This window comes from Lissotriton helveticus, chromosome 8, assembly GCF_964261635.1.
Source record: "Lissotriton helveticus chromosome 8, aLisHel1.1, whole genome shotgun sequence".
NCBI lineage: Eukaryota > Metazoa > Chordata > Amphibia > Caudata > Salamandridae > Lissotriton > Lissotriton helveticus.
The window spans coordinates 159,920,522-159,946,653 of record NC_136069.1 but is presented as its reverse complement, the minus strand read 5'-3'; the positions used below and the strand labels follow the sequence as shown (position 1 = coordinate 159,946,653).

The window sequence follows — 26,132 nt, the reverse complement described above, 5'->3', positions numbered from 1 at the left end:
CTCATCCTGGGATCCTCGCCCTCCGCCTGGGACGACTCCTGGTGGCCCCCTGCCCTGGGCACCACCCCCAAAATAACGGACCATGCACGCAACCTGGGCTTCATCCTGGACTCCTCCCTCTCGATGACCAGACAAGTCAACGCCGTCTCGTCATCATGCTTCAACACCCTGCACATGCTCCGCAAAATCTTCCGATGGATCCCCACCGAAACCAGGAAGACGGTCACCCAGGCACCCGTCAACAGCCGACTGGACTACGGAAACACCCTCTACGCCGGAACCACAGCCAAACTTCAGAAAAGACTCCAGCGCATCCAGAACGCCTCCGCACGACTCGTCCTGGACATCCCCCGACACAGCCACATCTCCGGCCATTTGAGAGACCTGCACTGGCTCCCCGTCAGCAAGAGGATCACGTTCAGGCTCCTCACCCACGCACACAAGGCACTCCACGACCTGGGCCCCAAGTACCTCAACAACCGCCTGACCTTCTACGCACCCACCCGCCAGCTACGTTCGACCAGCCTCGCCCTCGCCACCGTACCACACATCCGCAAGGCCACCGCCGGGGGAAGATCCTTCTCCTACCTGGCAGCCAAGACATGGAACTCCCTCCCGATCCACCTGCGGCTGACCCAGGATCATCTCTCCTTCAGGAAGCTCCTCAAGACCTGGCTCTTCGAGCAGTAGCGGACCCCTCCCCCCCCAGCGTCTTGAGACCCTTCCGGGTGAGTAGCGCGCTATACAAATGCCCTTGATTGATTGATTGATTGAGTATATTACGGAGAAAAACAGAAAGGGTAGTTTCTGGCGGCAGTGCAACTGTACAACAGTACAGAAAGAATTGTTGAGTAACATTAGAAGTGGACTTTGCCAATAAAACATTTGCTTGCTTGAAATGCCAAATTGTACTAGCCTGAAAAAAGAGCAGCAGTTATTCCACTCATATGGAAGATCACGGATGCCACTCAATTAATGAATGCAAGTGCATCACTATTCCATCACTATTCCAGAATGAACAGCAGTATCCATCATGCTGTTCATTTTGACTCAGAGTTCAAAACAAATTTCCAACTACACTCACTTAGAAATACTTTAAGTCATAGGGAACCTGCAAAAACTATTATTTCTTCTTTGGATGACAAAAACTATGAACTCGAGGGGCACATATTACATGAAGTCCCCAGGCGGGGTAGGGTGGGGGGGTGGCGGCGCAATGGGCGTATTTAGGTGAGGAAGTTCTTTGAAGCCTGCTAAAGTACTCTCAGTTCCAGCAGATTGACCGACGACGACTGGTGTATGTTGAATCTTTTTCCCTAAACAATGAATTACCCAATGTGAGGGCTGTAATGCTGCACTGAAATGCTCATCGAATTTAGTTCAGAAGGAAGGGGGTTCTGCAAGGGGACTTTAGTCCTTGAGATCCTCCACTGTCACCACTAAGGGAACAGTAGGATTACTAGGAATAGAGTCTCTGTTCTCTGTATAGTTTGTTGTCTGGGACTGAAGCACCTATGAATACATCTCATGGGAGGTCTCGCATTCACAGCATCACAGATATTCAAAGTCAAATCAAGAACAAAGAAGGTCAGTCTGTGTGTTGTTGAAGACCGTCTGCAAATGATCTGCTTTTGATATCTTTTAATGTAGAATTGCCCCCAATTAGCCCTTCAATTAAATACTTATTGGGCATTTGTAAATCCAAAACAGCCCAAAAAAAACTTTAAAGTACCCACTGGCAATCAAAGGCTTGATTTCCATTTGCTATACACCTAAATCCTTCCACTCTTTCCTTCTGTTTAAATTTGAACCTTTTCGCAACTCTCTCTCCTCTACCTGGGAATTGGCAAAGATATTGGTCTTGGGATTTAGCAAGATTATCTAAATGTGTACAATAATATTCTGACTACATAGGATCACTGGCATAACCTGAGGTTTAATGTATTCAAAATTATTTGCTTTTGTGCCTTTGCATCATCATATCGTGACTGCCCACAATATGCCAGGGATTTCTACCCTTGTGCCACGGTGAACATGTTGCAGAAATTACCATCCTTGTGGCACAGAGGGCATGTTGCGAGGGATTACTACCACTGTAGCTGGCATGGCATGGCATTCTACCAGCAAAACCACCATTATCCGGGGACTATGTTACCAGGAGTTTTAATGAATGTACCAGGACAAACATGTTGCCAGGAATTAACACCGTTGTGCGAGGGACAATATGCTGTCAGTGATTACCACCATTGTGACAGGGGTAGCATGTTGCAAGGGAAACCACAATCTTGTCAAGGAGTAGATCTCACTAGGAATTACCACCAATGTGCCAGTGCCAGATATGAACACCTGCAATCCTAAAAATAATGCTAGGCCCACTGAGATTTCAGGTCCCACTGCAGGACTCTCATATTCCATCTGGTGTGGTTGACAAGGACGATACATGAAGCTAAGAGGCCAAGAAGCCTCACAGCCAGTCTGGCCTGTATTGGGGATGAAACGTGAAGCATTAAGATCATAGTCTTGGACTAGTTGCTGTGGTAGAAAGGTCCTGAACTTGACCAGGTTCGCCCCAAACTAATCGAAGCCTCTATGATGAAATCAGGTGGTGATTCGGCCCATTGATGGTAAAACCCAGTGACATTAACAGTTACGCCATCATACTGAGGTGGCCCATGATTAACTTTAGTACCTAGTTTTCGAGATACGAGAGCACAGGGACTCCCGCCACCTGAAGATTAACAGCCACCACTGACATCTTTCGTGAATACTTTAGGGGCACAGGTAAGGCCAAGAGGGAGCATGGCAAACTGAAAGTACTCCTGGCCCACATGGAACCGCAGATAATGTGTGTGGAGCTAATGGATCGGTAGATCAAAATATGCATCCTGAAAGTCAAAGGACACCATACTGTTTCCTAGGTCCACAGTTGATTGGATCCGAGACAACATGAGCATATTTGTCCTACCGCTGAGTCTTTAGACCCCCCAGGTCCTAAAACTAATTTCAGCCTGGTTGAAATCATTGCTCCTCACATACTTGCAGTAGATAACGTTCACCTTACTGGAGATTTTAATTTCCATGCAGAGCTATCCACTGATACTCGCACTAATCAGCTAATCACCAATCTTAACACATTAGGACTAAGACTAAGGGTAACCGAATCCACACACATTGCAGAACATACACTTGATCTTGTATTCTCAAATGAAGCCAATATCATTGTGGACCCTCCTCTTCCCCGATCTGTTCAGACCATAGTCTTTTGAAATTCCACATACAAGTAGGATCCATTCAAAGACAAAAACTGACTAGACCATGGAGGAAAGTCAATCTCGCCTCCTTTTCCTCCCATTTTAATCCACCTATTTTGGAACAGCAAGATAGCATAGATCTCGCACTAGATGTCTTGGAGACAGCCATCACCCAGACTCAACATAATTGCACCGAGATCATCTGCCATTAGTAAAGCAAACAGTAAGTCCAAAACCTCACCCTGGTTCACCGACTTATTGAAAATAGATAAGCAGGCAAACAGAAGAGCTGAACTTAAGTGGGGGGTAACAAAAACCATAGAGGACAATATAGCCTATAAACCCACGCATAGAAATTATTTAGATAACATTAAGGAAGCTAGGAAATCCTATATTGTCAATAGAACTGACAGAGCAGCAAACTCCCAAAAGGAACTACACAGAATTATAAATGAATCTACTTATCCTTCACCTTGCCAGAGCGCCAGCCCCTCCTCACAAATTTGAACAGATATTTTAGATCTTCTTTAGAGAGGAAAAATTGACAAGATCTATATCGCCCTCTGTAATCCCATGATAGTAAATTCAAATTTATATGTACACATGCAGGACAGTATGTCTTGACGTGCTTACCGAACTAATTCTGGAGGGGAATCAAATCAGGGTCTCCTAAAGATTTAGCTCCACCTCACATCTTGCCCACTCTGTCTCCCACCATACTCAATAGTTTTACCAAGCTTTTTAATACTTCCTTAAACCTGGAGAAAGTCCCCATCAAATGGCAATCGGCTAGGGTCAAACCAATCCTTACGAAATAAATAGAATGTAATAACCATCGGCCAATCTCCCTGCTGCATTACTCTGGGAAAATAATTGAATCCCTGGTTAATACAAACAACTATTGGCCTGTCTAGAACAGCACCAACTACTTGACCCTTCTAAATCAGGTTTCAGGGCCGGTTTCAGAACTGGTGGAGGTAGTAGATAACATAAAACTCTCTTTAGATGACGGGCAGTCAACAGTGCTGGTCCTCCTGGACATAATGGCGGCCTTTGACACCATCTCTCATGCAATTTTAATACAGAGGCTTGAAGAGATTGGAGTGGAAGGCAAAGTTCTAAACTGTCTCAAAATATTTCTAAAAGATCACTCCAGCACTGTCCAAATTGAAACTTTATTATCCAGCAGCTCAAAGGTTGACATAGGGGTCCCCCAGGGATCAGCGCTTAGCCATATCCTTTTTAACAAGTATGTAGCACCCGTAGCTAGGGTAATCAGAACATATGGCTTTGAAGTAATCTCCTATGCAGATGATACCCTGCTAATTGTCATCTTGGGACCCAACCCTGACGACACAAGAACCAGATTTATCAACTTTATGTTTCGTATATCCAACTGGATGCAAAAAAATTATCTACAACTCAATGCATGCAAGAACGTAGTGATTGATTTTATTTGGCAAACAAAAAACTATTCTGGTCACCTGAATGGTGGCCCATCAGCATGGGCCCTTGTCCCACACTGAAATCTACGGTGCGAAATCTCAGGATAATAATAGATGACACGTTATCCATGAAGGACTATGCAAATCAGACCCTGGCCACATGCTACTGCACTATGGGAATGCTACAAAAAATCTTCCAATGGATACCGTCAGAAGCCAAGAAAACGCTGGTTCAGGGTCTAATTATTAGCCGTTTAGACTATGGCAATGCACTTATGGCCTACATTAATTAAGACCTATATGTTAGACTACAGCTAATGCAGAATACCGCTGCCAGACTAGTCCAAATCTTCCATCCCAATCCCCTTCGGTACCTATTCTGAGATCACTGCACTGGCTCCAAATCAGGAAGCGTACCTGTTTCAAACTTATGCAGCAGATTGCAGGGGGCCTGTCGGTGCGGCCGAGGGGGCAACATAACGAAAAAGCGATGCATCAGGGATCTCTATGGACCCGAGAGCAAGCGAGGTCAGTGGATCCAGCAGACGAGGCCAAGCCGGGGTGCTTCCGCATTCGCGGGGCTGTGGCTTGATGAGTTGCACCGCCAGGGTGAGAGGGGACTCCCTGCATGGCCTCGCGCAGACCTCAGAATAGACCGGCTTGCATTCCACGGGAGGCTGAGACCAGAGGCCTACGGCTCATTACTGCAAATAGCGTGTGGTGGGGCTGAGTTCCCCGGCCAACTCGTGGACCTAGTGCGAGACGGAGGCCTTAGCGGAGACCGGTGGGGCTTGAGCCAACGGCCTGAAACGGCTGCACGCATGCGAGGAGATCAAGCCCCTCGACGGCTCACAACGTGGTGGCGAACAGTAGCAGATTAGCTCTCCTGGCTACGACTCATCCCGGTGGAAGCGGAGGACTTGGATTGGAGCTTGGCGGTCAGGAGAGTTTGCAGAGACGCCGCGGAGGTGCAAGGAGAAGCGGGCAAGTGCAAGGGGCGGCGGGGCAGCTGAGGCCCAGCTTGAAATATAGGGCATGGCCTGAAGGCCTGGAAACAGCCGTGGTGGCCCCCGGCCTCACCCTTCCCCCCCGCTTAAGGAAACTCTTATCACCCCGAACAAGCAAAGGTGGCAGGCCGCATTAGCTCACCGGCAGACACCCTCCAGGGCGCTGCCCCACCAGGAGTGTATTGCAGGGCCCTAGGAGACCCATGGAGGTGCCTCCAGCGTAGGGAGAGGACTCAGCCTGTGCTGTCAGCCTGAGACAAGGGAGAATATTGGGGAAAGCCCCAGGCCAACAGGAAAGTGCATAAAAAAGGGGCTCCCCAAGCCAGCTAGGTAGGTATCCCCTTGCCCTCTCTGCCCTACTGTGAACGGCTACAGCACCTGCCTTGGTTTATAAGCACGAGCACCCTATAATGGCCTGCGTCAAGGGGAAAAAGGACAGATCAGTGAAGGACATGTTGCTTAAGCCATCTATTCTGCAGCCTGATGGCCTGACTCCGAAGGCCACAGAAGAGACAGAGGGAGTAGACCGCGCGAAGGCCCTAGTCAGCCGCACCTTCTTAGAATCGCTCTTCTCCTCCCTCCGAGAGGACTTATCGGCCATGAAGCAAGACTCATCAGCTGATCTGCGGGAGGTACGCCGAGACAGACTCCCTGGAGGAGATGGTCAATACATTGGAAGAGCACGAAACGAGACGTCAGGGTCATGCTGGTGTGAGTTTATAACCTTTTATATCAGGTTCTAGAGTAAACCTCAACTTATCTTCAATAACCATGGCCTTGATCACTCAATTAAATTTTACTAGCACATAAAACCATGGAATACTAGTGTTAAACAGTAATACTCACCATTAATTCTGACCAATAACCACTGTATGTCAATTCAATTAACTTTATTTCAGCCTCCAGGGCCATAAAAGTACAAATACAAACACACTCATCACTAAAATTCATAGATAAAAACAGACCTACGTTAATTAGTTTTACAAAAATCAGTCTCAATCAGCGACAACTACCCAGGAAAGGGTCCACAAAGGAACTAAGTTTATCTACCTCAAGACTCAAAACAAGTGCAAAAGAAGACCCCACCCGTCCTGCCAGCAACCAATCGAAGAGACAGGTCGGAATCGAAACCGAGCCGAGCCAACACCAACAGATTTCAGACTACATATCCTTTTAAATGAGAAAGGGGAGGAGGATGAAGGGGGGTACAGGGGCTAACAAAGTAAAGACTCATACCGTGTATGTACAAATGGGACACTATGTTGCACAGTAGGTATCCCGATTCCATAAAGGGCAACTTGTGGGATAAAGTATACAATAAAACACACAACATACCCTTCCCACATAGGGTGAACAGCAAAACACACAAGATGATGGACGGAATGTTGCACAATGGCAAAACATTCACCTCCAGTCACAGATCTGGGTTTAATCCATTGTTATTTTGCTCACCAAGCCCGGGTATGCCCAGACGTGGGTCCCGTGCTCACTAGGCCACTGGAGTCAAGCTATCCAGGCTGATGAAGGCTGATAGCCAGAAACCGGTCCTAGGATGCTTGATTCCGGTCCAGGGAAGACATGGCTTGGCAGTTCGTTCTGGACTGTTCCCATGAGGCACAGGGTCAAGACAGATTTGCATATGGCCATGTCTGAACTGGGGTGGCTTGGTGAGCAAAATACGATGGATTAAACCCAGATCTGTGACTGGGGTTGAATGTTTTGCCATTGTGCAACAGTCCATCCATCATCTTGTGTGTTTTATAAAGTATACAATACCACACTATAGAATACCTCCCGGGGAGACGGTTCGGCATTCTTGTCGTCACACGTCCTACACACGACAATATATAAAAGGGGGGGAGAGGGGAGCAAGGGGGGAGGGGAGGGGGGAAGGAGGTTGAGGGGAGGGGGGAATGTTTGTCTTGTTTAACTGTCCTACTTCAAACCACTCTTTTCTATACTATCAACACCTATCTATCTCTACATATCTGCACAGGGGTAAACACTATAACCGGAGCATGCGGGAGGACCGCAGCCACATATCCGCGATCCTATAATCAGCGGTCAGCACCACCAAAGTACATAGAGGGCCCAAACAGGGAGCATGCATGCTCTAGACATGTAAGGGAGGGTATAGAACAATGTGGTACAGCAACCACACCCCAGCACCAATTACACAGCCTAACAGACACACCCTGGCAGCTAACTTAAAGATAAGTCTCCCTTAACGTAAAAGGTCTCACCCACCCAGTCAAAAGGAGGAAAATTCTGTATTACCTACCTAAGACCAAAGGAGATATTATCCTACTGCAGGAGACAAAACTATCCCTAGAGGACTCAGAGAGAATGAAAGCCAAATGGATAGCCCAGGTAGCATGCTCACCGACAGTGGGGAAGAAACACGGGGTGATCACCATAATAACTAGGAACTCCAGACTAACAATAGAAGCACAACACCACGACGATGAGGGGAGAACTCTGATAGTCCATCTAAAAAGAGGGGAAGAAGACATACACGTGGCAAACATATATGGCCCGAACACAGACAACCCCAGATTTTGGGAGGGGATAACGCGCAAACTAGAAAACATACCGCAGAACGATCTCATGGTGGTTGCCGTGGATTTCAACATTGCGCTTGACCACACTTTAGACAATCACATATCCACTCCCAGCCCCGACTGCGCAAAACACTTTAAAGAACTTGTGCTCCAGTCTCAACCTCAAAGACCCATGGAGACTCCAAAACCCGGACACTAGAGACTACACCTTCTACTCCAACACACACAACTCATACAGCAGGATAGATTACATACTGATCACAGGGACACATACACAACTAATAGAGGACACAGCCATCGCACCTAGACTAGTCTCAGATCACTCATGCATCAGCTTGAAGCCGAGTGGTTGCCACAAGGACATCCTCCGTAGATGGAGGTTCAACAAGACCAAGAAAATAAATCCAGAATAGAAGAGGCAATAAAAGACTGCCTTATGCATAACACCACCAAAGACTCGGACCCTAGGATCATATGGGATGCATTGAAGGCGACAGTAAGGGGGACAATAATAAACATCAAAGCCAAAATCAACAAAAACACAAACCAGCATCTGTCCCAGCTCGAGCTTGACATCAAAAGACTAGAGAGGACACACGCAGGAGACACACAATACACAGCAACACTACAAGAACTCATTAAGAAGAAATATGAATACAATATAATACTGAGCGAAAGAGCTGGGCTGTGGGTGAATAAATACAAGGCGCCTTGTATTTATTGTAAAAATTTGTATTGCTTATCATGGAATGAAGTAATTCTGATAAACGCTTGAGCAAACACCTTGGAGAGCAGAACTGATTGATTGAGTACTGTCTTTTGAATATTTGTGTGTATTGAGAGAGTTTATCTTTTCGTTTTTACATTAACTGTACCCATAATCAATATCAGTTCTACCCGACAGAACCAATTTTTCTTTAATCGTCTAATTACCCAGGTTCTGAGGGACACAGGGTCACCCCATCTTTTGAACTTCTCAAAGAGAGTGTGCCTACTCTAAATTGAAAGTATAGTTTCCTGTCGGAGGGAGCAGTAATCTAATCCCAAAAAAGCTCATATCTAAATATAGACTTAAAACTAAGAACTTTTAATTATAGTGCATGGAGATCTACACTTGCAGCTGCTTTGGCGTCTACCGGTGACCAGTAGAACTTCATTAGTACTGTTTTTTTAAAGGTAAGATTATGGTGGCTGTATTAGTCCACAATTCGGGCACCCCAATAAACTCTAGCATCTCTTTGATGAACCTGAGCCAAGGAATTGTCACTGAGTGAGCTGCTAGGATAACGTCCTGAAGAGAAGACCACTGTATGTCTTCTCTGACCAACAACAGGCCCACAAAGAGCGGCATCACTTTGGCCTCCAAGGTATCACAAGTGGGTGGAAGCCATTCAACAGCACTAAGTGTCAACCAACTTCCAAATTAACAATTTATGCGCAAAATCAAGCATAGCCAGAATTCTGCTTTTAAACTGTGCGTGCAAAGGCAAACTTTGATAGGCAAATGTAGGGACGATATCCTGGCATGCAACCTGTCAAGCTACAACTAACATTACTTCAACAGACAAGTGTCCAACATAAATCAGAAGGACCCTATCCATGACATTTTCAGGATAACCACCAACTATATTAATTAGCTCCACTACATATAATGTTATCTTTTGTTAATATCCTGAAAATCAGGCATGGTTTCAGCCTTTATGGAACCACGGTAGACCGAGTCTTTAACCCCTTCGGCGCTGATGACGAGCTCAGCTCGTCATCAGTTGTGCCGCTCGCACGCTGAGGACGAGCTGAGCTCGTCATGTAACGTGGCTTTTTAAAAACAGCCGCGTAGTGCGAAAATCACCGCAGCGCACAAGCAGTTGACTGGTGCATGCTTGAACCAGCACATCAGTGAACACAGTACTCAAGATTCTGCTAATCCTATGTGACAAATGTGTTTAGCAGAAGCCACTACAGATTAATTACTTAAACTGACAAAAAATCTTTGAACACACACCCATCCTTATATAGGTGCCATTTCTACACCTGGAGTTCACATAGATTACTTAGTAGCTCCTCTAAATATTGCCAAGCCACAGAAATCTTGAAGGGAAAACGTTACTTACTTAATATGCATCTGTTCTTGGCATGGAGAGCAGTAGATTCACACGCTTCATGTAAGTATGCCATCTAGTGTTGGGTCCGGATGTTTGCACTTTATTTTTGTTCAAAGAAGTCTTTTCCAGTCACGTTGTAGGTTACGCACAAGTTACTACTTGTGTAACGATATATCTGTAAGAGACATTAGTTAGTATTAGATTCCTTACCTTAGAATATCCCCAGGCGTCAGACTGGATCCGGAAATTTTTGCGTAGCAGTACCCTTGCGCGTCGGTAGGCGTCGTCTGCGGCTCCGCGTCCGTCGTCGGCGTACTTAGACGCCGCCTCCGCGTGCTGACGTCAGTTCTTAGACACAGCTTTTCCGCACCAGAAACGCAGAGCCATGTTAAAAACCAACACTGGTGCCATTGAAACTAGGGCCCTGAAAGGGGACAACCCTAACCCTAGATATTGGTTCGCAGAACGGGGAGGATGGGTGGGTCGGTAAGGAATCTAATACTAACTAATGTCTCTTACAGATATATGGTTACACAAGTAGTAACTTGTGCATCTGAAAGAGACACGTTAGTATTAGATTCCTTACCTTAGAATAGATACCCCAGCAATACCAACCCCGGTGGTGGGTCTGCGAACCAATAATCACACCAGAAAGTCCTGGAGGACGGAACGGCCAAAGAAGCCATCCCTCCGGACTTGGCTGTCCAGGCAGTAGTATCTTGCAAACGTGTGCAGCGATGCCCACGTAGCTGCCTGACAGATGTCTTGTAAGGGCACACCCCTGCCCAGGGCAGTGGTAGTCGCCGTCGCTCGGGTAGAATGAGCCCGCAGTCCAACCGGGGGCTCCTTCCTAGCCAAGGAGTAGCATGCCTGGATACACAGGATGATCCACCGAGAGATGGTCCTCTTGTGCACCGCTTTCCCCTTCTTAGCGCCCACGTAACCAACAAAGAGTTGGTCATCCACCCGGAACTGGCGTGTGCGATCCAAGTAGAATGAGAGCGCACATTTTGGGTCCAGACGGTGGAGCCGCTCTTCCTCTTTAGAGGGTTGCGGTGGCGGGAAGAAGGTTGGCAAGGTGATAGACTGCCCGATGTGAAAGGCCGTGACAACCTTGGGCAGGAAAGAAGGTTTGGTACGAAGCACCACTTTGTCCGGATGGACAGAAAGGAAAGGTGGAGTACAAGAAAGAGCCTGGAGCTCACTCACTCTCCTGGCAGAGGTGATGGCAACCAGGAAAGCAGTCTTCAAGGTCAGAAGGCGAAGAGGACAGTTGTGAAGTGGCTCAAAGGGAGCGCACATCAGGAATGTTAAAACCAGGTTCAAGTCCTACTGAGGCATCACAAACGGAACAGGAGGAAACGTGTGAGTGATGCCCTTAAGAAATCTGTTTACAATAGGGGACTTGAACAAAGAAGGCTGATCAGGTAGCCGGAGAAAGGCCGAAAGGGCAGAAAGGTAGCCCTTGATAGTGCCCAGAGCAGAGCCCTGCTGGGCAAGAGAAAGAAGGAAGAGAAGGACTTCAGAAAGAGGGTCATTAAGGGGATCCACAGTCTTTGCTGTGCACCATGCCACAAATCTGTTCCACCTGCAGGCGTATACCGACTTTGTGGAGGGACGCCTGGCTGCCAGAATGACGTTACAAACTTCAGGAGGCAAGTCAAATGGCCTCAACTGTCGCCGCTCAATCTCCAAGCATGGAGGTGGAGACTGGACAGGTTCGGGTGGAGGACCGTCCCCTGCTGCTGCGACAGAAGGTCCTCCTGAAGAGGCAGACGAACCGGGGGATCGACTGACAGACTGAGTAGCTCTGGATACCAGTACCTTCGAGCCCAGTCCGGAGCCACAAGGATGACTTGGGCCCGGTCGCGCCTGATCTTCTTCAGCACTCTGGGCAGAAGTGGTATAGGCGGAAAGGCGTACAACAGACCGCAACTCCACTCGCGACGAAAAGCGTCTCCGAGCGAGTGCCGCCTTGGAAATTCCAACGCGCAGAACTGATGACATTGCGTGTTCTCTTCGGTGGCGAATAGATCTAACCAAGGCTCTCCCCATCGCTGAAAGAGGCCTTGCGCCACGTCAGAGTTCAGACGCCATTCGTGATCCATCATGCACCGACGGCTGAGCTCGTACGCCCTGGCGTTCAGAGAACCTGCCAGGTGTTGAGCCACCAAGGTCACGCCCTGGCGTTCCAGCCATAGCCAAAGGCAAAGAGCCTCTTGACAAAGGATCCATGACCCCACCCCGCCTTGTTTGTTGCAGTACCACATGGCGGTGGTGTTGTCCGTGAACACCTGCACTACACTCCCCCGGACAGAGGGGAGGAATGCCTTCAGTGCCAGACGAATCGCCCTGAGCTCCAACAGGTTGATGTGGAGCCGGGTCTCCGCCGGAGACCAGAGGCCTCTGATCTCCGCCTCTCCCAAGTGGCCTCCCCAGCCCTGGAGGGACGCGTCCGTCACAACTACGTGCTCCGGTTGGGGAAAGGGAGAGGGATCTGCCGCTGACCATATCGCGGTCCGTAAGCCACCACTGCAGCTGTCTCGCAGTGCCCTCCGAGATCAGGACGTGGTCGGATAGGTTGCCCTGATGCTGGGCCCACTGAAACTTCAGGTCCCACTGCAGAGCCCGCATCCGCCACATGGCGTGATGCACCAGTAGGATGCAGGAGGCCATCAGCCCCAGAAGCCGCAGCGTCAACCTGACCGAAATCCGGGATAACGGCTGAAAGATGGGAATCAGAGCCTGAATATCCCGGACCCGCTGTTCGGGCGGATAAACCCGAAACCGCGCCGAGTCCAGAACCGCTCCGATGAAGAGGAGCTTCTGAGAGGGACACAGGTGTGACTTCGGCACATTGATGGAGAACCCCAGCAGGTACAGGAGGTCTGCCGTCGTCTGGAGGTGACTGACGACTGTCTGGGGCGAGCCCGCCTTCAACAACCAGTCGTCGAGGTAGGGAAAGACTGAAACCCCTAACCTGCGCAGATGAGCTGCGACCACCGCCATCACCTTCGTGAACACCCGTGGGGCGCTGGTAAGGCCAAAGGGGAGCACGGTAAATTGAAAGTGCTCGTGGCCCACCATGAACCGCAGGTAGCGCCGATGGGCAGGCAGGACTGGGATATGAAAGTAAGCGTCCTGCAAGTCCAACGCTACCATCCAGTCTCCTGGGTCCAGGGCAGCCAGGACCTGAGCCAGTGTCAGCATCTTGAACTTCTCCTTCCGGAGGAAGCCGTTGACGTTCCGTAGGTCCAAGATAGGGCGTAGGCCCCCTTTGCCCTTCTTGGGTACCAGAAAGTAGTGGGAGTAGCAACCACACCCTACTTCTGGCCCAGGAACGCGCTCGATGGCCCCCTTGGCCAAGAGGGCCGTAACATCCTCCTGCAGAAGTCGCAAGTGATCCCCCGATACACGGTGGTTCTGCGGTGGCATGGCTGGACGAGTCGTTTCGAAGGGGAGGGAGTAGCCCCTTCGGACAATCTGCAGCACCCACCTGTCCGACGTGACAGTGCGCCAGTCGAGGTGGTGATGGCGAACCTTGCCTCCCACTAGCGTCACATGGGCCTGAAAGCACGGACTAGGAGGGTTTTGAGGCGGATGCTGCGGGGGAAGGTGTGGACTGACCTCGCCGCTGCCCCCGACCGCCTGGACGGCGGTTCCCACGGCCGCCACCGCGTTGGGTATTGCCCTGCGGTGCGTGGCTGGCGGCACGTGTGGGCGCACCCCTTCCGTGGCCACGAAAGGAGTGATAGGCAGCCGATTGCTGGCGTTGGGCCGAGAGGCCCAAGGACTTGGCCGTAGCCCTGGAGTCCTTAAAACGCTCAAGCGCATGGTCTGCCTTGTCGCCAAAAAGGCGACGGCCATCGAACGGCATGTCCATGAGCGTGCTCTGGACATCTGCCGAGAAGTTGGCGGACCTCAGCCAGGCGTGGCGTCTGACCGCCACCGTCGTTGCCATCGCTCAACCCAGTGAGTCAGTGGTATCCAGCCCATACCGGATGGAATACTTGGCTGCATCCCTGCCCTCCACAAGGGCTTGGCCGAGTTTGGCCCGTACCTCCAACGGACACTCTGGCAGCACTTCCGCGACCTTATCCCACACAGAGTGGGTGTAACGTCCCAAGAGGCAGGCGGTGTTGGAAGACCGCAGGCCTAAACTAATGGATGAGAAGATCTTCTTCCCATACTGGTCATATCTCTTGGATTCCCGATCCGGCGGGGCCGACGGGAATGCGGTTTGGGAATTGGAGGCCTGGATGACCAGGCTCTCGGGGGTAGGGTGGGAGGACAGAAAACATGGGTCGCCCGGGGCTGGGCGGTGGCGTCTGGCCACGTTCCTATCTACGGGAGAACCCGTAGCGGGCTTGGACCAAGTGCCCAGAAGAACGTCAGTCAAGGCCTCATTAAAAGGCAGCAGAGGCTCGGCCGAGCTTGACTGCGGTTTAAGGACCTCAGTGAGGAGGTTAGTCCTCACGGCCGCGACGGGGAGCTCAAGGCCCAAGGCCTTGGCAGCCCTCATCAGCACCACACTATACGTTGCCCCCTCCTCCGAAGCCACGGTAGGAGGGGAGACAAACCCAGTGTCTGGAGAGGTGTCCAGGCCACTGGCCTCCCCAAGGTCTCCTGTCCAGTCCTCATGAGACTGACACTCCCTGGTCAGAGGGTCCTCAGACCCCTCCCAGTCCTCTCCTTCACCCATCTCCTGAAATTCAGGGTCCTCAACCAATGGGGCCTGTTCATAAAAGTGAAATTCACTTAACGGCGTCTGGAGCGGCGCCCAACGGGGCCGTCCCGACGGCCGAACAGGAACGGAAGGAGGACCGGGGTCGGCGCCGCCCGAGGACGGTGCTGGAGGCGACACCTGAGGGTCCGACGCCGGGGAGGTCGTCAGATCCACCGGCGACGAACCAGATCCCGAAGGAGGACCAGCGGCGTCCTGCGGCGCCGGGCCCGAAGGCGCCGGCGGCTTAGGAACAACTGGACCCCTCGGCGCCGGCGGCGTCGGGAAAACAGTGACCTGCGGCGCCGGGCCCGAAGGCATCGGCGGCGTCGGGGCCGAAGCACCCGACGGCGTCGGGGCCTGAGCCGGCGACCCGCTAGGGCTCCCAGACGGGTCCGCTGGGCCCGGAGGCGCCGCGGAGCCCATCGGAGGAGAGAGTTTCCTCATGGCCATGAGGAAGCGCTCGATCTCCTCCGGCGACGCGTTCAGCCCAGGGACCGGAGGGTGTGGAGCTGGACGCGGCGCCCGCGACTCCGACGGAGCCGCGTGGGTGGTGTCACCCGAACCGCCGGCCACATCGCGCGAGCGTCGGGGGGAGTCCGAGGAGCGATGACGCCGCTTGGACTTCTTGTGCCGCTTACCTGACGACGACTTGGACCCGGAGGAGTGCGGCCTACTCTCGGAGCTGTGGTGGCTCCGGGCCCGCGACCTGTCCCTCGACCTCCCATGGGATCGGGACCTCTCACGGCGCGGGGCCGACTGCCGGAGTTCGAGGCGCCTACGGGACCGCTCCCGCCTGTCTTTCGAAGAGAGGGCCCGGCAGTCGGAGCAGGCCTTGTCGTCGTGGTCGACGCCCAAACACCACAAACACACACGGTGAGGATCCGTGACCGACATCAGCCGGTCGCAATCGTCACAATGCTTGAAGCCGGGCATCCCTATCGGCACCGTTTCGGAGTCGGAGACTTCGAAATCGCGATCAAAAAGGATCAAAAAAAGTTAGTCAAAATTGACTAGGGTTACTGCTTTTTCCAGATCTGCGCTAGCTGGCGCGGAAAAAAGAAGAACTGACGTCAGCACGCGGAGGCGGCGTCTAAGTACTCCGACGACGTCATCACGGCGCCCACGACGCCGACGACGGACGCGGAGCCGCAGACGACGCCTACCGACGCGCAAGGGTACTGCTACGCAAAAATTTCCAGATCCAGTCTGACGCCTGGGGATATTCTAAGGTAAGGAATCTAATACTAACGTGTCTCTTTCAGATTCCTCCTTTCGGTGATAGTGTGCATGGGCATCAACTCCTTTGTTAGATTGTTTTCCCGCAGAGTGTGAGAATGGAGTTAGTAAGAGTAGAATATAGAGGGCAATGTGTATGTATCTAACTAAGATACTACTGCAAAAGGTATAGGTACCCAGGAAGGTGGTGGGCGCATGTGAATCTACAGCTCTACATGCCAAGAACAGATGCATACTCAGTAAGTAGCATTTTCCGTTCGAGGCATGGGAGATGTAGATCACATGCTTTGCATAGACTATACAGCAGTAATCTCCCAAAGCGGTGGCTAACCTATAGCTGTTGCAGTGGTTTGAAAGAGTGTACGAAGAACTGCCTGGCCTACATTAGCTTGTTGTCTTGCTAACATAGCTACACAGTAGTGTTTTGTAAATGTGTGAGTTGTATTACATGTTGCAGCTTCACAGATGTCAGCTATGGGAATGTTTCCTAAGAAAACCATAGAAGCCCCCAGTTTGTGAGTGGAATGCACTCTGGGGGAATTGTTAAAGTCCTCTTTGCTTTTGCATAGTTTGTGTGAATACATTTGACTATCCACCATGCAATACCAGATTTAGAAATTGGATTACCTTTGTGAGGTGGAGCAAAAGCAACAAAGAGTTGTTGAGTTTTACAAAAAGGTTTAGTCCTTTCTATGTAATGAAGTAATGCTCGTTTAAAATCTAAGGTGTGTAGAGCAAGTTCTGCCACAGAATCTGGTTGAGGAAAGAACACAGGCAACTCAACAGATTGGTTGATGTGAAGGCAGAAATTACTTTGGGTAGAAATTTAGTGTTAGTAAAGAACCACTTTGCTTTGGTGTACTTGTAAAAATGGTTCTTATATGGTTATAGCCTGAAGCTCACTTACTCTCCTCAGTGATGTGATAGCAATGAGGAAAGCAACTTTCCAAGTGAGAAACTGCAGTTCACATATATGCAATGGCTCAAAGGGTGGACCCATTAGTCTGGTAAGGACAATATTAAGATTCCACACTGGGGCAGGTGGAAGTCTTGGTGGAATAACTCTTTTGAGTCCTTCCAGAAAGGCATTAATAACACGCACTCTGAAAAGAGACAGATGTTGTCTATTCTAAACGTATACAGCTATTGCAGCGCAATGTAAGCGTATAGATGTGTACGCTAAATTTGATTGTTGTGAATGCAGTAAATAGTAAATGATATTTTGAATTGAAGTATCAAGCGGGTTGATATGGTTGTTAATACAATAAATAACAAATCGCTTCCATTTTGCTGCATAGCAAGCTCTTGCAGTAGGTCGTCTAGCTTCTTTAATAATGTTCATACAGTCTGGCGGAAGATTGAGATAGCCAAACTCTATGATTTCAGGTGCCAGATCGCGAGGTTGAGATGTCTGGGATCTGGGTGTTTTATCTCTCCACAGCTCTGCGTAAGGAGATTGGATGCGACATGTTGTTTTTGATGAAGAACTACTGAGAGCTCCAACAGGGTGATGAATCAAAGTTGACGGGCCCATGTGGGAGCTACTAGGATTAGAACAACTTTGCCTACAAGGTGAGCTTGAAAGGCTTTGAGCACCAGAAATACTGCTAGCAGCTCTAGATGATTTATGGGAAGCTGCTTCTGCTGCTGACTCCACATGCCCTGAATCGTGTGAGTTTGGAGATGAGCTCCCCAACCAGTGAGTGATGAGTCTGCTGTTAGCACTGTCTGTTGAACTGGGTGTATGAAGGGCCGCCCTTTGGAAAGGTTTTGTGGATTCAATCACTGCAGAGAGCGATGAGTGCAGCCGTCCACCAACACTAGATTTAATAATTGACACGGAGACGGATTCCACTGATGTGCTAAGTATTCATGAAGGGGAGGCATTTGACGTTTTCCGTATGGAACTTTTAAGATGCAAGACGCCATAATTCCCAGTAACTGCATGAAAACCCGAGCTGGCAATGAGTGGTGGGGTTGGACCTGGGAAATTAGAGCCTGAAAGTTGCTGTTTCTGTATGGATTGGGACAGGCTAGAGTTTTTTGTGTATCAAGAGTGACTCCCAAGTACGTTTGCATGTTGGAGGGTTGGAGATGGGACTTGGACAGATTTACAGTGAATCCAAGATTGTGGAGCAGCTGTACTGTTCTGCAAGTGTGTTGTAGACAGTTTGCTTGTGAACTGGCTTTGATGAGCCAGTCGTCTTAGTATGGGAAGACGTGAATATGTTGTCTTCTCAGAAGAGCTTAGACTACTGCTAGGCATTTGGTGAATAATCTGGGAGCAGTGGTGACTCCGAATGGAATAACTTTGAACTGGTAATGTTGTCACACTACCACAAACCTGAGATATTTGCGATGAGCCAGATGTATTGGAATATGAAAGTACACATCTTTTAAGTCTTAAGTAGACAGAAAGTCGCCTTGCTGAAGGATTGGGAGCACTTGTTGGAGTCTTACTATGTGAAAATGGTCTGATTGTATATACAGATTTAGGTCTCTGAGGTCTAGCATAGGCCTGAGAGAGCCGTCCTTTTTGGGTATGAGAAAGTATAGGGAGTATACGCCGGCCCCTTGATACTGTAATGGGACTGGCTCTATAGCTTCTTTCTGCAATAGAGAGAACTTCTTGTTTGAGAAGGTTTAAATGCTCATGTGACATTTTGTGTGATCTTGGAGGAATGTTTGAGGGATTATCGGTAAGCTCCAGGCAATAACCAGTTTGGATAATTTGTAGAACCCATCTGTCTGAAGTTAATGTATTCCAGACAACTAGAAATTGAGAATGGAGTTCCGCGCCAGGTGTGGAATGATCGGGAGGGTAGAGGCAGGAAGTCACTGTTTGTGATTTGCAGGGGAAGTACGTGTTGAGTTACCTCTACCTCTTCCCTTGCCATTATTGCCTCGAAATCCTCCTCTAAAGTAACCTCTGGAAGAGGGTGACTGATTGATGCCTTTGTAAGAGGAGGAGGGATTCTCTGAGGATATATTTTTTGAGCCCACTCTGTAAATGGAGCAGCAAAAGGAGCCCCTATTGGAAGGGAGCTGTAAAACTCCCATGGATTTTGCCCTCTGTGTCCTTCATTTTGTCTAAAGAAGTATCTCATTACAGGGCCAAAAAGGTGATCCTTATCAAAGGGTAGATTTAGAATGGAGACTTGGACTTTGGGTTTTAACCCTGAAATTCTGAGCCAGGTGTGTCTGCGCAGAAGAACACTGGTGTTAACTGTGTGAGCTGCGGTATCAGCTGCATCTAAAGCACATCTAATGGATGTATTAGAAATAAACTTTCTTTCTTGTATTTAGTCACTGGCTTTATTTATTTTTGTTTGTCTGGTATGAATTGGATAAATTTTTCCAGCTTGTCGTAATAAGCCCTGTCATAACGTGCTAAAAGAGCCTGGGTGTTGGTAATATGCAAGTGATTGGCTGCTTGCGCAGCTATTCTCTTACAAGAGGCATCTGTAAGTTTGGATTCCTTATCAGGAGGCAGGGCATGTCCTGTGGCGTGAGAATTTGCTCTTTTGCGAGCGTTAGAAAGCACTAGGGAGTCTAAGGGGAGTTGACCTTTGATGTAGATTGGCTCTGTAGGTGCCGGCTTATATTTTTTGTCTACTCTGCGTGTGACAATTCTGGCACGCACAGGGTCTTTGAAATTTTCAACTGCATGTTTGAGCATACCTTTGAGCATGGGCATGCTCTTTGAGAGGAACTTACATTCTCAAAGAGAAAATCTTCTTCAAGGGCCTCTTTGTGAAGTTGGACTCCATGATATTCATCAGCCCTGTTGAGTAATTCTATCTACCCTATATTGTCGTCAGGTAGAGAGGGTTTAGAAGGGTATAGATCCGGTTCATTATCTGTGTTAGGATCTGTATTGTAGTCTTCCCATGGATCAGGAGTTATGTCCTCTAGTAGATCCCCACCCAGTCATCTTAGTGATCAGGTGACTGTGGTTGTGGTGAATTTGTAGGTGTAATCAATACATTTGGGTTAGGTGGGGAAGGAGGTGTGATAGTAGGAGGAGAAGGATTAGTACCACCATTTTTCCTTTTAAGTGGAATTTGGTAATCTTCCTGTATCTCTGGTTTCCTTTAAACTGGAAATTTGACGTGAATATGTCCAGTTTTGGGATTAATCACCAGTTCTTTCTGTTTCGGGTCCGTGTTAAAAAGCGGAACATCGAAAGGAGGCTCCTTAGATTTATTTATAAAGTTTTATATAGAGGGGGTATTTTGTCTTCATGTGCCGTAATTTTTGGTGTTGAAGGTTTTGATCCGAAGATTTAGGTTTCGGTGCTGAAGGGATGGTCACTGTGACATGTTTGGTTTGGTGTGCCGTAGTTTTCTGCTCCGTGCCAGAACAGGGCCAACTCTATCCAGAGCGTGGAAGGCTTTGGTATATGTTTCGGTGCCGGGCCCGAAGGCGGGGCGTTCTAAACTTTTTCTCGTGCCGACCTTTGCCCAAAGGCAGTGGAAGGACCGGAGCCTTTTTGTTCAGCATATCTTGGGGGCAGGGGAGTATCAGTACTCACTGTACATTGACCCAGTGCAACTTCCTCATCCATGTCCGAGTTGGTTTCTGACAAAGAGATGTGTTCCTCCTCTTCCTCGGCTCCTTGTGCATGAAAATCTTCATGGTCAGAATCTTTTTCAAAGATATCCGGTGCGGAGCAGCTTTGTTGACGCATTTCCTGATGTTGAGCCAGACGGTTATGGAGCATCTTCTTGGATCGGAAAGATCAGCAAGCGTCGCAGTCCTGTTCGTCATGTTCCAGGGATAGACACAGGTTGCACACTTTGTGAAAGTCAGTGGGCATAAACTTAGCGCAACACCCGGGACATAATTTGAATGGAGTCCGTTCCATCGACTGCGAGCTGACCCAACGTGTTTAGGCCCAAAAGACCTCCACGAGTCTTACCATCGAAGATTTGAATCAATACAATACGCGGAGGATGGGAAACACGATCGAGAAACAATACTATCAAGGGTAGTGGATTGCGCACCGAAGGGAACCCGAGAAACGGCGTCGAACCGGAGCGCAGCAATACACGGCCGAATCCGATGGTGGAAAAAAACAATCTAACAATGGAGTTGATGCCCATGCACATGGTCACCGAAAGGAGGAGTCACCTACCTTGTGACTGGAAAAGACTTCTTCGAACAAAATCAAAGTGCAAACAACCAGACCCAACACTAGATGGCAGACTTATGCAAAGCATGTGATCTACAGCTCATATGCCTCGAACATCTAATTTTCATGCTAACAATTTATGTAGGGAAGCTGCTATGGTAGTTATGAGAGGGGAGTTAACGTAAGCCGTAAACACAATGGCAGTCGAAATGAGACCATATGTTTATGTTTATGTTTAGGTGATTTGTATTGCGCACAAATACCCTGAGGTGTCTCGGCGCATAGGATTATAATTCGGGCAAAGAGGCGCTTAAGAGGAATCATTGATTGAAAAGCCAAGTTTTCAGTTGCTTCCTGAAGACTGTAAGAGTGGGGCTAGTTTTGATGGAGAGAGGGAGGGTGTTCCAAAGTCTAGGGGTGGCTGTCTCCCCAAGAAGAGGTTTTTGTCCGTGGGACTGGTAGAAGGCAGGTAGAGGATGAGCGGAGGGGTCTGCTGGGGGTATAAATGAGCAGAGGGGTCTGCTGGGGGTATAAATGAGAAAAGCGTTCTTTAGCAACCGAGGTCCTGAGTTGTGGATGGCTTTGTAAGCAATGCAGAGCGCTTTAAATTTAATCCGGCTTCTAACACGCAGCCAATGAAGATGACGTATGGCCGCGGTGATGGAATTGTATTTAGGGATGCTGAATAGAACTCTAGCTGCCGTTTTGGATCGATTGGAGCTTATTCAGGACCTTCTCTTGAGCATTAAGAAGGAGGGCGTTACAATAATCCATTTTGGAAAAGATAAGGGTGGTAATGAGGGTTTTTCCAGCAGATGCTGGGAGATATGGCAGTAGCTTCTTAATTTTTTTTAAGGTATGAAAGGAGGAGGAGTCCACGGTGTTTACATGATGATGAAATAGCAGTTTATCGTTGAACATAACTCCGAGGTTTCTGACCTTGGCAACAGGTTCTGGAGGGGGACCCATTTCGTTTGGCCACCAGGTGGAAGACCATCCAGGAGAAAGGCTGCCAAAGGTCATGACCTCGGTCTTCTCTGAGTTTAATTTTAAGCAATTGCTCGACATCCAGGAGCTAATAGCTAGCATACCCTCCTGGAATCTAGATGCAACTGCTGCTCCATCGTTATGCACAGCCAACACCAGCTGGGTGTCGTCGGCATAGGTGGTTAAACTCAGCCCGTGTGCTTTGATGACCCTCGCCAAGTACGACACATATATGTTAAATAGTGTCGGACTTAGCGAGGATCCCTGGGGCACCCCGCACGGCAGAGTGAAGATGGGCGAGTAGAAAGTGCCCAGCTTCACAGTTTGGGTGCGGTTGGCAAGAAACGAGGCATGGAGGTCCTTTGCAGAATGGTTAATACCTAGGGTTGAGACACGGTCGATCAGGGTGGAATGATCGACCGTGTCAAAGGCAGCGGATAGATCCAAAAGTATAAGGACCGCCGCCCCACCTTGATCTAAGATTGCCCTGATCTCGTCAGTCGCCTTTATCAGGGCCGTTTCTGTACCGTGACCCTGCCTAAACCCAAATTGGGTGTCGTCTAGGAGATGGTGTTGATTAATATATTAAGATAGCTGATTGTTCATGAGTGTTTCAAATATCTTGGCGGGGAACGGGAGGCAAGCTATGGGTCTGTAATTGACTAATGCTAAGGGGTCAAGGGAAGGTTTTTTAAGAAGGGGTTTGATGACTGCTTTTTTCCATACTGATGGGTAAGAACCTGTAAGAAATATGGAATTGCAGATGTCCATGAGTGGAGGCGTAATGACCTCGGAGATGAGTTTAAGTATGGAAGGTGGACAAGGGTCTAGGGGAGAACCTGACCTAATGGAACCGATTAGTTTGCTAATCTGTTCAAAAGGAACTGTGTGAAAGTTGGAAAAAGTGGGGGTGAAGGGTGTAAGGGAGGGATTAGGGTCGGAACCATCGGGGTGTGTTTGAGAGGAAAAAGCCGAGTATATAGTGGTGACCTTGGTGGCAAAAAATTTGGCTAAATAATTACAGAGATCTTGTGATGCCTCGATAGAAGGACATGTAGGAGAATTGGAAATGGTGTTGACTACCTGGAACAGCTTCTTAGCGGAGTTCTGGGCGGACTCAATTTGGGTTAGAAAGGAAGAACTCTTATGAGTAACAATGGAGCACTTGTATATAGCGAATGCGTCCTTACAGGTTTGTTTGTCCTGAGGATTGTAGTGTTTACGTCAGTGTCTGTCAAGATTTCTACAGTACTGTCTCTGGAGTCTAAGGTCCTCTTTGAACCATGGGGCAGACGGATTGGTTCGATTCTGAAAGATCGATTTGATCGGAACTACCAAATTAAAAGCGTCCTGAAGCCAGTCCTGGTACAAGTTGGGTACTATGCTGGGATTAGAGGAGACCTCGTAAAGAGAGTTGGAAAGGGTATAGGTAAGTAGAGGGATATCTAAGTTTTTTCAGGCTAGGGTGATTTTAGGAATATGCGCCTTAGACTGAGGTGGATTAGGGATGTGGGCCTTAATGGTAAAAATCACTGCAGCGTGGTCTGACCATACTAGGGGGATGACGGTGAGCAAGGTAATATCGGGGTTATTGGTGAACAGCCCGTCAAGAGTATGACCTGCTTGGTGGGTGGATACTGATACTAACTGATGCAATCCAACCGCTTGTAGGTCAGTAATGAGATGGATAGTATCCTTGTCACTAGGAGATTCAAGATGGAAATTGAAATCTCCTAATATGGTGTAGTCGGAGGATCCCACTGAAGGCTCAATCAGTTCCTCTCGGGCTGAGAGGAAGCGTTTGCGGGGACCAGGGAGGCGGTAAAGGAGGGCCTTTAAAAGCTTGATTGTTATTGAGAGCAATGGAATAAGTGAGAGCCTCGCAATCAGGGCGGAAAGTAGATTCTATTTTAGTAGGGTATAGGGCTTTGTGAATAATGGCTAGCCCGCCTCCCTTCTCTGTGGGTCTATCCTGTCTTATCACACACTAACCGTCCGGTGTAGCCGAGCAAAAGTCCGGACCGGAGGAGGCATCACCCCATGTTTCTGTAATAAACAAGATGTCAAGGTCTTGGCTAGTGGTAAACTCCATGATGTCCAGGTTGTGTTTGGGGAGAGAGCGGGCATTGATAAGCACCGCGCGAAAGAGGGCCCGTTGTATGGGTGGGGAGATATAAGTGGAGGGAGGGGGAAGTATAAAAGTGCATGAGGGACATTGAACAGGTGCAGGTGTGAGGCTGGTAGGGAGGGGCAGGGCCAGACAATGAGGCCTAGCAGCACATAAGTTGATTTCCTTTAGCTGCGATGAGGAATAGCATCGAGAGTTACCATTGGAATGGGAAGCAATAAGGCCGGGGGGGGGGGGCCTGGGCCCGGTACAGGCGCGGACGGGCGCAGACAGACTTGCCTTAGGCGCGCCTTCGCCTTCGTCCGCTGCGCATCGATGAGGGCATGAGGTTTTTATGCCGGTGGAGGCGAGCAGCTAGACTGCTAACCTCCGTCGAAACCGGAAGTGGAATAACGCACTTCCTGCTGTGGCGATCTATCCCTCCACAACAATCTGAAAACTCAGTGGTGTAACAGGGAACACGCCAGGACAACACAATGGTAAGTTCTATTCAAAATACAATTGTGACATAAAATTAAGGTGCAGTAAACGTGATTTAAAATCCGCTAGGAGCCCTTAAGAATGAGCCTCAGTAGGTGATTTTAAAACAAAGCTGTTAGTGGCATAGGCAGCGCTAATACAGGACCTGAAGCTGGTCATGAAAATCTTAATGCGTGCTCGCAGCGCTTAGGTGTCCCAAAGAATCCCAAAAAATACCTCAAAGCAATAACCTGAATGGCATTAATTAAAACAAAAACATGCAAAGAGTTATTTAGTAATTGAGGGGAGCTTTAATCAAAGATAAAATACCTAGTTCAAAATGGCCATCGAGAATTGACATTTTATGATGGGACCAATAAAGTTGACAGGTGCTTAGCCTACAAATCCATGGGAGGACATATACTCTTAGATAAAGCAGTTTGGGGAACATAGATGTGCAGTTTGCTTCCAAGAAGTGGACAAGCTCCATGTTTTAAAAAAAAATTACCAGAAGACTTTGGTTATAGGATTTCGTACTATACACAAAGTCCAAAAGACATAGCTATCCTACGAAATCAGCTGTGCACAGAAATGTTTTGGGAATGTCATCGAGCTGAGCAGAGAAGCACCAGAACAAACTGCTAAAGATAAGGCTTTTCAGACGTGCATGTTCTATATTTGTTATTAAACTTTGATATGCCTGATGGGCAGTACATGCAGAGAAAAAGAGGAAGCTAGTGGATGCAAGAAACACATCTCTCATGACAGCCCATCACACATCTCAAAGGGCAGCTGCTGAACAAATGACAGTACCCTTGCATAGTAACAGTTTAAAAAATCTGTAAACCTTACTTTTGTGTTTCCATCCCCATAAGTGAACATAAGGAACACCCACCACTCAAAAGCAAGTAAGGATCAAGGAACTCATAAGTGGCAAGACACTATGCAGAAATCGTTATAGCCTCTTTGTACAGTTCTCTCGTTAAGGACGTACCAGTGAGCTTAGCAAGCTCTGTCACACATACATTTATGTCAGTCTCCCTCAGCATTGTCTCTAGCATTACATGAGAGACACTACTAGCACTTGAGAATTGGC

At 48.6% G+C, this 26,132-nt stretch overlaps 1 protein-coding gene across 6 annotated transcripts in view; it reads right to left on the bottom strand.

Moving 5' to 3' along the window:
* Positions 1-26,132, bottom strand: part of PRDM15 (PR/SET domain 15) — a 371,830-nt gene that overhangs the window by 54,978 nt on the left and 290,720 nt on the right. The gene's annotated exons all lie outside the window — the stretch shown is intronic.